Source organism: Rhinatrema bivittatum, chromosome 16 (assembly GCF_901001135.1).
Source record: "Rhinatrema bivittatum chromosome 16, aRhiBiv1.1, whole genome shotgun sequence".
NCBI lineage: Eukaryota > Metazoa > Chordata > Amphibia > Gymnophiona > Rhinatrematidae > Rhinatrema > Rhinatrema bivittatum.
Genome location: NC_042630.1, coordinates 61,729,880 through 61,742,318, shown reverse-complemented (window position 1 = coordinate 61,742,318; position 12,439 = coordinate 61,729,880).

Here is a 12,439-nt window from a genome sequence, read left to right as displayed (position 1 = left end):
TGTGTAGAAATCATTTTCATCTAATAATGGTTTCAAACGTCTAAGTGCTAGTAGTTTAGCATATCTGTCTTGTACTTTAATCAAAATGTGCTTTTTAAAATAAAATTCCTGGTCACTGTAAACTCCCAGATCCCTAATGGTTTCTGAAAGTCCTAAAGTGGTGTAATACTGCAAAACTATATGATTTGTACTTCTAGGAGTTATTTTCCTCTCGAGATAAATGATCTAAGTTTTCTCAATATTTAATACTAGTATCAACTGAGCGAGTACTTGTTTTATAGCTTTCAGGTATATTGACATCAATTTATTATTATTATTATTATTTTTAATTTTTATATACTGAGGTTCTTATAGGGAATACAAATCACTCTGGTTTACATCAAACAGTGAGTTGCCCAAAAGGGAGGGGCTTTACATAAAACAATAGAACTAAGGTACAAATTGAACTAAAGTACAAATTGAACATAGAATAGTATAGTGACAAACGTTTGAACTCAGTTCAAACACAAGTGTTATCAAATGAATACTCTATTGGCAACAGAATCTGAATGTCATCTGAGTACAAGAAATATGTCAGAGCAAGACCTGACAACAGATGACATAACGGCAACATATAAATGTTGAACAACAGCGCCGAAAATGAGGAACCATGCAGTACCCCAGTTTCAAGATTGACTTTGCTGGAACACGTATTGTTCACTTGCACTAGAAAAAAATGGTTTGTTAAAAAAGATTCAAACATTTTAACACCGTATCCGATAAACCAATTTCAGAAAGTATTTTTAGTAAGATTTGATGATTAACAGTGTCAAAAGCCACGGATGAATCCAATAAAATCAAAATGGCAGATGAAATTTAATGTGGATAAGTGCAAGGTGATGCGTATAGGGAAAAATAACCCTTGCTGTAGTTACACGATGTTAGGTGTTGTGCTCCGGGTGTGGATCCTTGGGCCGACCGGCAATATGGGACGGTCGGAAGGCAGACACACACAGTGCGGGATGGATCTTCACCTGGAAACCCGTGACCCCACCAGAGGAGCTGTTAGGGCCCGGGTCGCTAGGACTTAGGTGGCTTCGCCCTGGAAGTCCGAGGTCCCCCCAGGAGGAGCCCGTAGGGACCCGGACCGCTGGGACTTAGGAGAGTCACTGGCGTGAGGGAAAACCGAGGACGGACAGAAGTCTGGACTGGTAGCTGAAGACAGGAACGAGGAGGTGTGCCGGAGTCTGGGTATGCAGCAAGTAGTGGCTCCAAGAAGCGAGCCAGAGTCGAGGCAGGCAGTGAACAGGCAGAGACGTGAAACAAACCAGGATCAAGGCAGGCAGCAGGCAGGCAGAATCGTGAGACAAACCAGGATCAAGGCAGGCAGCAGGCAGGCAGAATCGTGAGACAAACCAGGATCAAGACACGCAGGATAGCAGCAACTAACTCTCTCCAAGGAGTGACCACGTTGCAAGGCAAAGCAAAGAAGAAAGCTGCGGGTTTAAATCCCCCTCCGGGGCTGACGTCAGAAGGAGGGCGGATCGGCACATCCGGGTGCTGGGAGCTCAAAAGGACAGCCCTCGCGCGCGCGCATTCCCCCGCAGGGGGCGAAGCTATCCTCGGGCTTGCCGGCGTCCCCACGAGGAGGACGCCGCTGCCATGCGGCCAGGCCGGCCCGGAATCGCGCGGCTCGCGGCGCAGGGAGGAGACCCGCGGGGAAGGTAAGAGCCCTGGTCGCTGCGTAAGCGACTGGGGTCGCAACAGTACCCCCTTTCTTACGGCCCCTCCTCAGGGGACCCGGCTTACCGGGATTGTCCTGATGGAAGCGAGCTAACAGCGATTTGTCCAGAATGTTCCGAGCTGGCTCCCAGGAATCCTCTTCAGGACCGCAACCCTCCCATGCCAACAGGTATTCCCAGCGACGGGCCCGGAAACGAACATCTAGTACTTCGCGTACCTGATAGGTAGGTTCTTCATTAGAGGGGGATGATACAGCATCAGTCGAGGGTTGATGGAAACGGGAGAGTACCACTGGCTTCAGTAGAGAGACATGGAACACGTTGTGGACACGTAAAGAGGAGGGTAGACGGAGTCTATAAGAGACCAACCCTATGCGTTCAGCGATAGTGAAAGGGCCACAGTATCTTGATGCCAATTTCTTGGAGCGACCTGGCAAATGGAGGTTTCTGGTGCTTAGCCATACCTTAGTACCGGGTAAGAATATGGGTGCTGGTCGACGGTGGCGATTGGCATATTTCTGCATCTTTTCGGCTGAGGAAGTGAGTCGGCGTTGGACCGACCTCCATAGATGATGAATGTGTTGGGCCACCGTTAGTGCTGCCGGTGAAGGCACGGTAACAGGAATGGGCACCGGAGGTTTCAGGTGGCGACCGAAAACGGTCTGGAAAGGTGATTGTCCTGTTATCGAGTGGGTGTGGTTGTTGTAGGCAAACTCGGCCCAGGGAAGGAGGGACACCCAATTGTCTCCTCTTTCGGAGACAAAACTTCGAAGGAACGTCTTCAAGGACCTATTCATGCGTTCGGTCTGCCCATTGCTTTGTGGGTGGAAGGCTGTAGATAGGTTCAACTGTATCCCAAATTTCCGGCAGATGGCCCGCCAAAATCGAGCCGTGAACTGTGGGCCCCGATCAGAAACGATACTTTGCGGAAGTCCATGAGCCCTGAAGATATGCTGTGTGAACAGGTGGGCTAACTCTGGTGCTGATGGCAACTTGGGTAATGGTACGAGATGAACCATTTTGGAGAAGCGGTCTACTGTTACCCATATCACCGTATTGCCCTTGGAAGGGGGTAAATCCACCACAAAATCAGTGGCGATATGGGTCCAGGGTTCCGTGGGAATGGGAAGAGGCTGCAGAAGCCCCCATGGGCGACCGTTCAGAGGTTTCTGCCGGGCGCAAACTGGGCAAGAATCCACGTACAGGCGTACATCCTGGCGCACCTTAGGCCACCAGTAATAGCGGTTGAGAAGATTGAGGGTCCTCTCCCTACCGGCGTGACCACCAGAGAGGGAATCATGAGCCCAGGCAAGAACTCTTTTGCGGTCCCTGCGAGAGACTACAACACGTTCAACAGAGGATATGATAGTATTGGCTAACTGGACCTTGGCTGGATCGATAATATACTGAGGGATCTCCTCCTTCTCCTCCGGAATATCATTCCTCGAGAGGGCGTCCGCCCGGACGTTCTTCGCGGCAGGTCGATACTTGAGGAGAAAGTCAAACCGACTGAAAAACAGCGACCAACGTGCTTGTCTGGGGTTCAGCCGCTGGGCTTGGTTCAGGAATTCCAAATTCTTGTGATCGGTGTAGACCGTCACAGGATGAGTCGCCCCCTCCAACCATTGCCTCCACTCTTCTAGTGCCAACTTGATTGCCAATAGCTCCTTGTCGCCAATCCCATAGTTGTTTTCGGCGGAAGTGAATTTCTTAGAAAAATAGGAGCAAGGGAACAAATGGCCAGAAGAGGACTTTTGTGAGAGGACCGCCCCTACCGCAACACTAGAGGCATCTACCTCCACGAAGAATGGCTGAGTGGGATCCGGATGTCGCAAACAGGTGTCATGGAGGAAAGCCTCCTTTAAGTCCTCAAAAGCTTTGCAAGCCTCGGAAGGCCAGATTCGAGTGTCCGCACCCTTCTTGGTTAGGGTGGTGAGAGGTGCCACCAGCTGGGAATACCGTGGAATAAAGTGGCGGTAGAAATTTGCAAAGCCCAAAAAACGTTGCAAAGCCTTCAGGCCCACCGGCCGGGGCCAATTTCGGATGGCAGATACTTTGCTGGGATCCATGCGAAAACCATTTGCAGAAACGATATACCCTAAAAAGGGCAAGGAATTCTGCTCAAAGAGACATTTTTCTAATTTCGCATATAACCGATGATCCCGCAGAATCTGGAGTACCTGTCGAACATGTCTTCGGTGAGAGGCTAGATCCGAGGAGTAGATAAGAACGTCATCTAAATATACTATAACGCATGATTGTAGGAAGTCCCGGAGGATCTCATTCATTAAGTGCTGGAACACTGCAGGAGCATTGCATAGGCCAAATGGCATCACTAAGTATTCGTAATGTCCATCCCGGGTGTTGAAAGCGGTCTTCCATTCATCCCCGGGACGGATACGAACCAAATTGTAGGCCCCTCGCAAGTCCAGCTTCGTGAATACTTGTGCCCCCTGGAGTTTGTCCAACAGCTCCGGGATTAACGGCAGTGGGTAGCGATTTTTCTTGGTTATGGCATTAAGTCCACGATAGTCTATACAGGGCCGCAAAGACCCATCTTTCTTAGCCACAAAAAAGAAACCCGCTCCTGCGGGCGACTTAGAGGGGCGAATAAACCCCTTGGCGAGATTCTCCGAAATGTACTCAGACATGGCTCGGGTTTCAGGCTGAGAAAGTGGGTATACTCTCCCACGGGGGGGAGTGGAGCCAGGAAGCAAGTCAATCGCGCAATCAAATGGACGATGCTGTGGAAGCAACTCCACTTTTTCCTTAGAGAACACATCAGCAAAATCCTGGTAGGGAAACGGAAGCTGAAGCCTGACATCAGTCTGCGCCAGAGGCGTTTGCGGACCCCTCCAGGGCTGGATGCAAGAATGGGAGCAGTGTGCACCCCAACGGACAATCTGGAAATCGTCCCATCGAATCTCCGGGGAATGTAGTTGGAGCCAGGGTAACCCCAGGACCACGGGATACACTGATTTCTCCAAAACCAGGAACGAAATCCTCTCAGTGTGAAGCAGACCAGTCTGAAGGATGATGGGCTTGGTACTAGTAGTTATACTGCCGGCGAGCGGTGTACCCTGAATGGAGGTGACCCGTAAGGGAGGTTCCTGACGCTGCGTGGAGAGCTGAAGGTGTCGTACCAAATCCTGAGTGATAAAGTTCCCTCCTGCGCCGGAATCTATGAGGGCCTTTGTGTTGAAAGAACCCCCCGGATATTTGAGGGTTACGGGTACGGTACAATGAGGAGTTGCATTCAGACAACCTAGGGGAACCTCCTCACTTACCCCTAGGTGCGGGAGTTTCCCGGACGCTCCTTGCATTGGGCCAGGAAATGGCCTTTACCTCCGCAGTATAAACATAAACGCAAGTCTCGGCGGCGTTGCCTCTCCTCGGGGGTCAGAGCGGATCTTCCTAGGTGCATAGGCTCTTCCTGAGAAGACTCTGCTGAGGAGCCGGTGGTCCGAGATCCAGAGTTCGAAGATCTAGCGGTAGCTGACGGTACGGGGACCAGACGGCGAGGGAAGCGCCCTTCCTTCGCTCTTTGCTGCAGGCGTCGGTCGATGCGCCCAGCCACGTTAATAAGTGAGTTCAGGTCCTCTGGAAGGTCCCGAGCTGCAAGCTCGTCCTTTATTCTAGCCGCCAGGCCTTCAAGAAAAACCCCGCGAAGGGCGTTATCGGCCCAACCCACTTCTTGGGCAAGGGTGCGGAATTCCAGAGCGTAGTCGGCTAGGGTTCGTGTCCCCTGCCGAAGCTGGAGTAGTTCAGAAGTTGCGGAGGCCTGACGTGCTGGTTCATCGAATGCTGCTCGAAATTCCTCCACGAACAAACTCAGATCACTCAGGGCGGGATCATTCTTATCCCACATGGGAGACGCCCAGTTTAAGGCTCGACCATCAAGTAATGAAAAGATGTAAGCCACCTTGATTCCATCTGAGGGAAACTGATTGGGTAGCAGGGCGAACCGTACAAAACACTGATTCAGGAAGCCCGCACAAGCCTTAGAGTCCCCAGCAAAACGTGTGGGAGCTGGAAGCTGCGTGGGAGTATGAAGCGTCACCACTGGGGCAGGTATGGCTACCGGAACCGGTGCCGCGGGCTCAACGTCCATACGGGTAGCCAACCGTTCCACGGTGGCCGCCAGGGTGTCCAGTACCTGTTGTTGTTGAACCAAACGTTGAGCCAATCCGGGAATGGCCTGTAGACCAGCTAGGTCTGCCGGATCCATGGCCTTGCAAACTGTTGTGCTCCGGGTGTGGATCCTTGGGCCGACCGGCAATATGGGACAGTCGGAAGGCAGACACACACAGTGCGGGATGGATCTTCACCTGGAAACCCGTGACCCCACCAGAGGAGCTGTTACGGCCCGGGTCGCTAGGACTTAGGTGGCTTCGCCCTGGAAGTCCGAGGTCCCCCCAGGAGGAGCCCGTAGGGACCCGGACCGCTGGGACTTAGGAGAGTCACTGGCGTGAGGGAAAACCGAGGACGGACAGAAGTCTGGACTGGTAGCTGAAGACAGGAACGAGGAGGTGTGCCGGAGTCTGGGTATGCAGCAAGTAGTGGCTCCAAGAAGCGAGCCAGAGTCGAGGCAGGCAGTGAACAGGCAGAGACATGAAACAAACCAGGATCAAGGCAGGCAGCAGGCAGGCAGAATCGTGAGACAAACCAGGATCAAGGCAGGCAGCAGGCAGGCAGAATCGTGAGACAAACCAGGATCAAGACACGCAGGATAGCAGCAACTAACTCTCTCCAAGGAGTGACCACGTTGCAAGGCAAAGCAAAGAAGAAAGCTGCGGGTTTAAATCCCCCTCCGGGGCTGACGTCAGAAGGAGGGCGGATCGGCACATCCGGGTGCTGGGAGCTCAAAAGGACAGCCCTCGCGCGCATGCATTCCCCCGCAGGGGGCGGAGCTATCCTCGGGCTTGCCGGCGTCCCCACGAGGAGGACGCCGCTGCCATGCGGCCAGGCCGGCCCGGAATCGCGCGGCTCGCGGCGCAGGGAGGAGACCCGCGGGGAAGGTAAGAGCCTTGGTCGCTGCGTAAGCGACTGGGGTCGCAACATTAGGTTCCATATTAGAGCTACCACTCAGGAAAATGATCTAGGCATCATGGTGGATAATACTTTAAAATCATCGGCTCAGTGTGCTGCAGCAGTCAAAAAAGCAAACAGAATGTTAGAAATTATTAGTAGGGGAATGGATAATAAAATGGAAAATGTCATAATGCCTCTATATCACCCATGGTTAGACCGCACCTAGAATACTGTGTACAATTCTAGTCACCACATCTCAAAAAAGATATAGTTGTGATGGAGAAGGTACAGAGAAGGGCAACCAAAATGATAAAGGGGATGGAACAGCTCCCCTATTAGGAAAGGCTGAAGAGGTTAGGGCTGTTCAGCTTAGAGAAGAGATGGCTGAGGGGCTATATGATAGAGGTCTTAAAGGTCATGAGAGGTTTTGAACGAGTAGATGTGAATTAGTTATTTATACTTTCAAATAATAGAAGGACTAGGGAGCATTCCATGAAGTTAGCAAGTAGCACAATTAAGACTAATCGGAGGTAATTCTTTTTCACTCAACGCACAATAAAGCTCTGGAATTTATTGCCAGAGGATGTGGTTAGTGCAATTAGTGTAGCTGGGTTCAAAAAAGGTTTGGATAAGTTCTTGGAGGAAAAGTCCATTAACGGCTATTAATCAAGTTTACTTAGGGAATAGCCACTGCTATTAATTGTATCAGTAGCATGAGATCTTCTTAGTGTTTGGGTAATTGCCAGGATCTTGTGGCCTGGTTTGGCCTCTGTTGGAAACAGGATGCTGGGCTTGATAGACCCTTGGTCTGACTCAGCATGGCAATTTCTTATGTTCTTATTCATTTTTTCACTCATTCATTTATTGCCCATTGGTCCTTTTCACTGACATCCCTGGTGGTCCAGCGGGGTCCATTTCACTGACATCCCTGGTGCAGCGGGGTCCCACGAACAATTTATCCCTCCGTGCCGTCTGGCTGTCCGGCCTGCCTCACATGAAAATGGTGCCGATAGCCTTTGACCGACTATGTCACAGGGTCTACCGTTGCCATTGTTCAGCCCCTGTCACATGGTAGGAGCAATGGATGGCCGGGATGGTCCCCCAAGATGGCTGGGATGGTCCCCCAAGACTTGCCAAAAGTCCCTGGTGGTCCAGCGAGGGTCCGAGAGCAATCTCCTGCACTCGGGCCATCGGCTGCCAGTAATCAAAATGGCGCCGATAGACTTTGCCCTTTCTATGTCACAGGGGCTACCAGTGCCATTGGTCAGCCCCTGTCACATGGTAAGAGCACAAGATGGTGCCGGCCATCCATTGCTCCTACCATGTGACAGGGGCTGACCAATGGCACCGGTAGCCCCTGTGACATAGTAGGTCAAAGGCTATTGGTGCCATTTTGATGTGAGGCAGGCTGGACAGCCCAATGGCATGGAGGGAGAAATTGCTCGCGGGACCCTGCTGGACCACCAGGGATGTTAGTAAGTCTTGGGGAGGGACCGGGATGGTGGGGGGGGGGGGTGGGTGTATTATACTAAATTTTAATGCTTGGGGTGATTTTTTATTTAAAAAAAATAAAATGTGCCCCTCCCCCCCTACAAACCCTAAAAACTCATTTTTCTTGTAGTTCAGGGAAAATCTGTTTCGGGGGGCAGGGCCCCCGAACCACGATGAATTAGACAATTTCGTTGAAATTGCCTACTTCGTCATAAATGAATGCAGATGTCTAGTTTCAGGACAGCCTTCTGAAAGGTGATTGGTCCTTTCACTGACATGTGGCAGTAAAGGGACCAATCAGCAATAAGTGAAGGAATGAATACATTAATATTACGTGCCCGACCCTTTAATATTGATTTATACACTCCTTCTGAAGTATATGGTTAGGAAAACAGGACGCTGATAAATTCAGCATCCATTTTCTTAACTAGTGGACAGCCACTGACAGCAGACCTCTCTCCAGCTCACGCTGTCAAAGAGGCGCTGGGGCGCGCAATCACCCCTAACACCTGATCAACAGCGCGAGCCTTAATTTAAATATTGCATCACACCCCAAGGAGAGGTGCCTGGGGGCACATTGTGAACGTGGGCACTGAACACACAGTGCCCACTTTCAGCACAACCTTTTTACATAGATCCCTAACTAAGAGTGAATGAGAGGGATTATTAATGTTTATTTGACTGCCAATGGTAAGAAAATTACCTTAGTGAGATTAGAGATAAAATAGCTGAAGCCCAGATATTTTCTCAGCAGTTAGCTGAATGAAAGAAAATGTTGAAACTGATTGAGTGATATCATAATTACCCTGAATTAAAGCCCTATTAGATCCAGACAAATATTGCTGCTTATATATTTTGCTGTACTCCTGAAGATAAAGGTGACTGCTGCTGAATTACAAAGGAAAATTAAAAGCACTTTTGTCAAAAGTGTAAAAGATTTTAATTTGGGGCTTATTTTCAGAACCTCATTTCCATTTACATACAGTTATCCGAGGATTGTTTGAGGAAAGAGTGTCTGAATGGGTGTAAGGATCTTGGGTGTTAGTTAACACATTTAAATGGTGTCTGATATAAAAACTCATGAGTTTATTCTTATCCACCTTTCCTACACGTAGTTAGGGAACTGAATTAACCTTTGATTTTGAAGCTAGTAAAGAAAGTACACTAAGATACAACCTACACTTAGCTAGTAACATTCAAGAAAGTGAAAATTGACAGTCTCATGGAGACAGCTTCCTTTATTGATTTGTTAAAGTCAGGATAGTAGGAAATTGTTCCAGAGACGATGTGGTCAAGCATAAGAGTCGTCCATCCAGGAAGAACTGTAGTCTCCAAAACTTCTCATCTTCATCCAAAGACCAGCGTACACAAGTCATCGTGGGAGTTATAAATAAGACTTTAAAACTGTGTAATCTGCAAACACTATTCAAAGTATTAACAGAGAACTGATATTAGTAACATTAGTGGTATTACTATTGTTAAGTAATATATTTATCATTTTTGCTTGATGACCCTGAAAGTTTACAACCTCTGTAAAAAAAAAATATATATATTTAATAGCTGATAAATATTTTATAAAATAGACAGAATTTGAAATATTGCTATGCTTATCTGAAAGTAACTTGTTTGGAATGTTATAAAACCTGGTACCAAGGTTAAAATATATTTGTGTCATCATACATGTTTATACTTGTAAACCATATCCTCAATTGCCAGTTTAATAAATTTAACTTTACTAATACAAAGTGTCAAAATAATCATTTTTCTTTTGTTGGTGAAACTTAATTGAGGAAAATTGTAAACTGTTAACTTATAGCAACTTTAATTAATTAAGGAAAATTGCTAAACCTTAACCACACAGCTACCAATGTGGCTGATGCAATATGGTGCACTGAGCCGAGCACACTGTTAACCTGCAGTTGGAGGTGGGTAAAATAGGCATAATTAATAGGGATGTGAATCATTTTTTGACGATTTAAAACAATCGTCAGATATATTTTAAATCGTCAAAAATCGTTAGAGCCGCGATACAATAGCAATTCCCCCGATTTATCGTCAAAAAATCGTAAATCGGGGGAGGGCGGGAAAACCGGCATACCAAAACAACCCTAAAACCCACCCCGACCCTTTAAAACAAATCCCCCACCCTCCCGAACCCCCCCAAAATGTTTTAAATTACCTGGGGTCCAGTGGGGGGAGGGGTCCCGGCGTGATCTCCCGCTCTCGGGCGTTAATAGAAATGGCGTCGGTGGCCCTTTGCCCTTACCATATGACAGGGCAAAGGTAGCGCCGGCACCATTTTGGTTCCTGTCACCCGACGTCACGAGTGCAGGAGATCACTCCCAAACCCCCGCTGGACCCCCAGGGACTTTTGGCCAGCTTGGGGGGGCCTCCTGACCCCAAGACTTGCCAAAAGTCCAGCAGGGGTCTGGGAGCGACCTCCTGCAGTCGGGCCATATTGCCAATATTCAAAATGGCGCCGGCGCTACTTTTGCCCTCACTATGTCATACGAGTCTACATCCTCAAAGCCAACATATGCCGTAGGTTAGTGCAATAGGGATCTGGCCTGCAATCTGTTTGCTGACCTTAAAACCCTGTAAATTGTCCTTTCCTTTGTTATACAGGGGCAGTTACTCAGCACTGTGGTTGTGTCCCTCCCGTTGTTAGGCGCCGAGTGCAGAAAGCATCCCGGTGCATCTCACTTACCTGCCAGGACTGTTATACCCAGAATCAAAGCCAGAATCAGAGCAGTAAGTAGCACCAGAGCAATCACAGGCAAGTGAATCCTTCTAAAGACGAAGTCTGCCTTTCCTCAGACACAGAAAGGAGAAAGACAGACAATGTCACTGGTTGAAAACAGACCTGGATCGGTTTTGAGTCATCTTCACATATCTCCAAGGAACACGATGGAGGCGGCTTCCAGAGCTCCACCCTCCTGACGCAGCTCAGAGAGAGAGACACAGGACACAAAAACTCTGCTGCCTCAATGTCAGCTCTACCGCTTCTCCTCTGGTCAATCAGAAGCTATTTTATTTCTTATAACTATTACTGTGGGGTTCTTTTTAGTATTTTGGGGGAAGAGATGACTAAAGTTGTTAACCTTTCCTTAGGGCCTCTCTCCTTAGATTGAAAAATCTCTTTTGCAGCTGCTTTTTCATTAGTTACGGGTGAAACTGGCCCAGGCTTCCGATGACAAACAGCATATAAGCACCCCACAATTCACACAGGTGCATAAAGGTGACAGTAGAAGCCTATAAAAAGCTTGTAAAATATTTGAAAGCATTATTTCAGCTGGACAATTAAACAGAACCAGCAAGAAAGAAGTGTGTGTGTTTGTACTGAGAAAATAACATAATAAGGCAGCTCTGAGCTTTAAAATACATTTAATCATAAATCTACAGGAACTTCCACAAATCCTCTGGAATTCATTACCAGAGGATGTAGTGAAAGCTATTAGTGTAGCTGTGTTTAGAAAAGATTTAGACAAGTTCCTGGAGGAAAAGCCAATAAACCATTATTAAGGTAGAGTGCAGCTATCCACAGCTGCCCAGAATCTCCCCTTGGGTTCCTGCCAAGCACTTGTGATCTGGCTTGGCCACTGCTGGAAATAGGATACTGGAATTGATGGATTTTTGGTCTTATTCAGAACGGCAAACCTTATATGAGCACCTCAGGCTGGATCAGGAGAAAGCAAGGTGCTTATATATATGGAGGGCTAGAGCAGATGTCTGGAAGTTGAGTGGGCATTTGTGTCTCTTTCTCTCCATCTCACATTTGTCCTGTCTTTCCTTCCTGCCTTCTTTTTTTCTCTCTCTGTCCTACTTCAAAACTCTCCTCCCCTCACCACCTATTACCCCTATGTCCTTCCATATACTGATCTAGGGCTTGATTTGTAAAGCAAAGAAAAAGAATATTCTTAAAATGAAAAATTCCGAGTACAAAGCTCTGAAAGCAATGGATATCTTGAGACGTGAATGTCTCTTGGTCAATCCATCTTCTTTTAATGAAGAACTTCATCAGCGTAGGATGTGTAAACATTTGACGTGGTGAGAGGTACAAATGACCTGTAATAAGAAAATGATCAGACCAGGGGAGAAGGATACCTCAGGACATGCCTGCTATCCAATGATGACTTATAAGGAGATGGAAATGGAGACAACATTCTTCTCCCCCAAGCATTGGTTCCCTTTTTCAC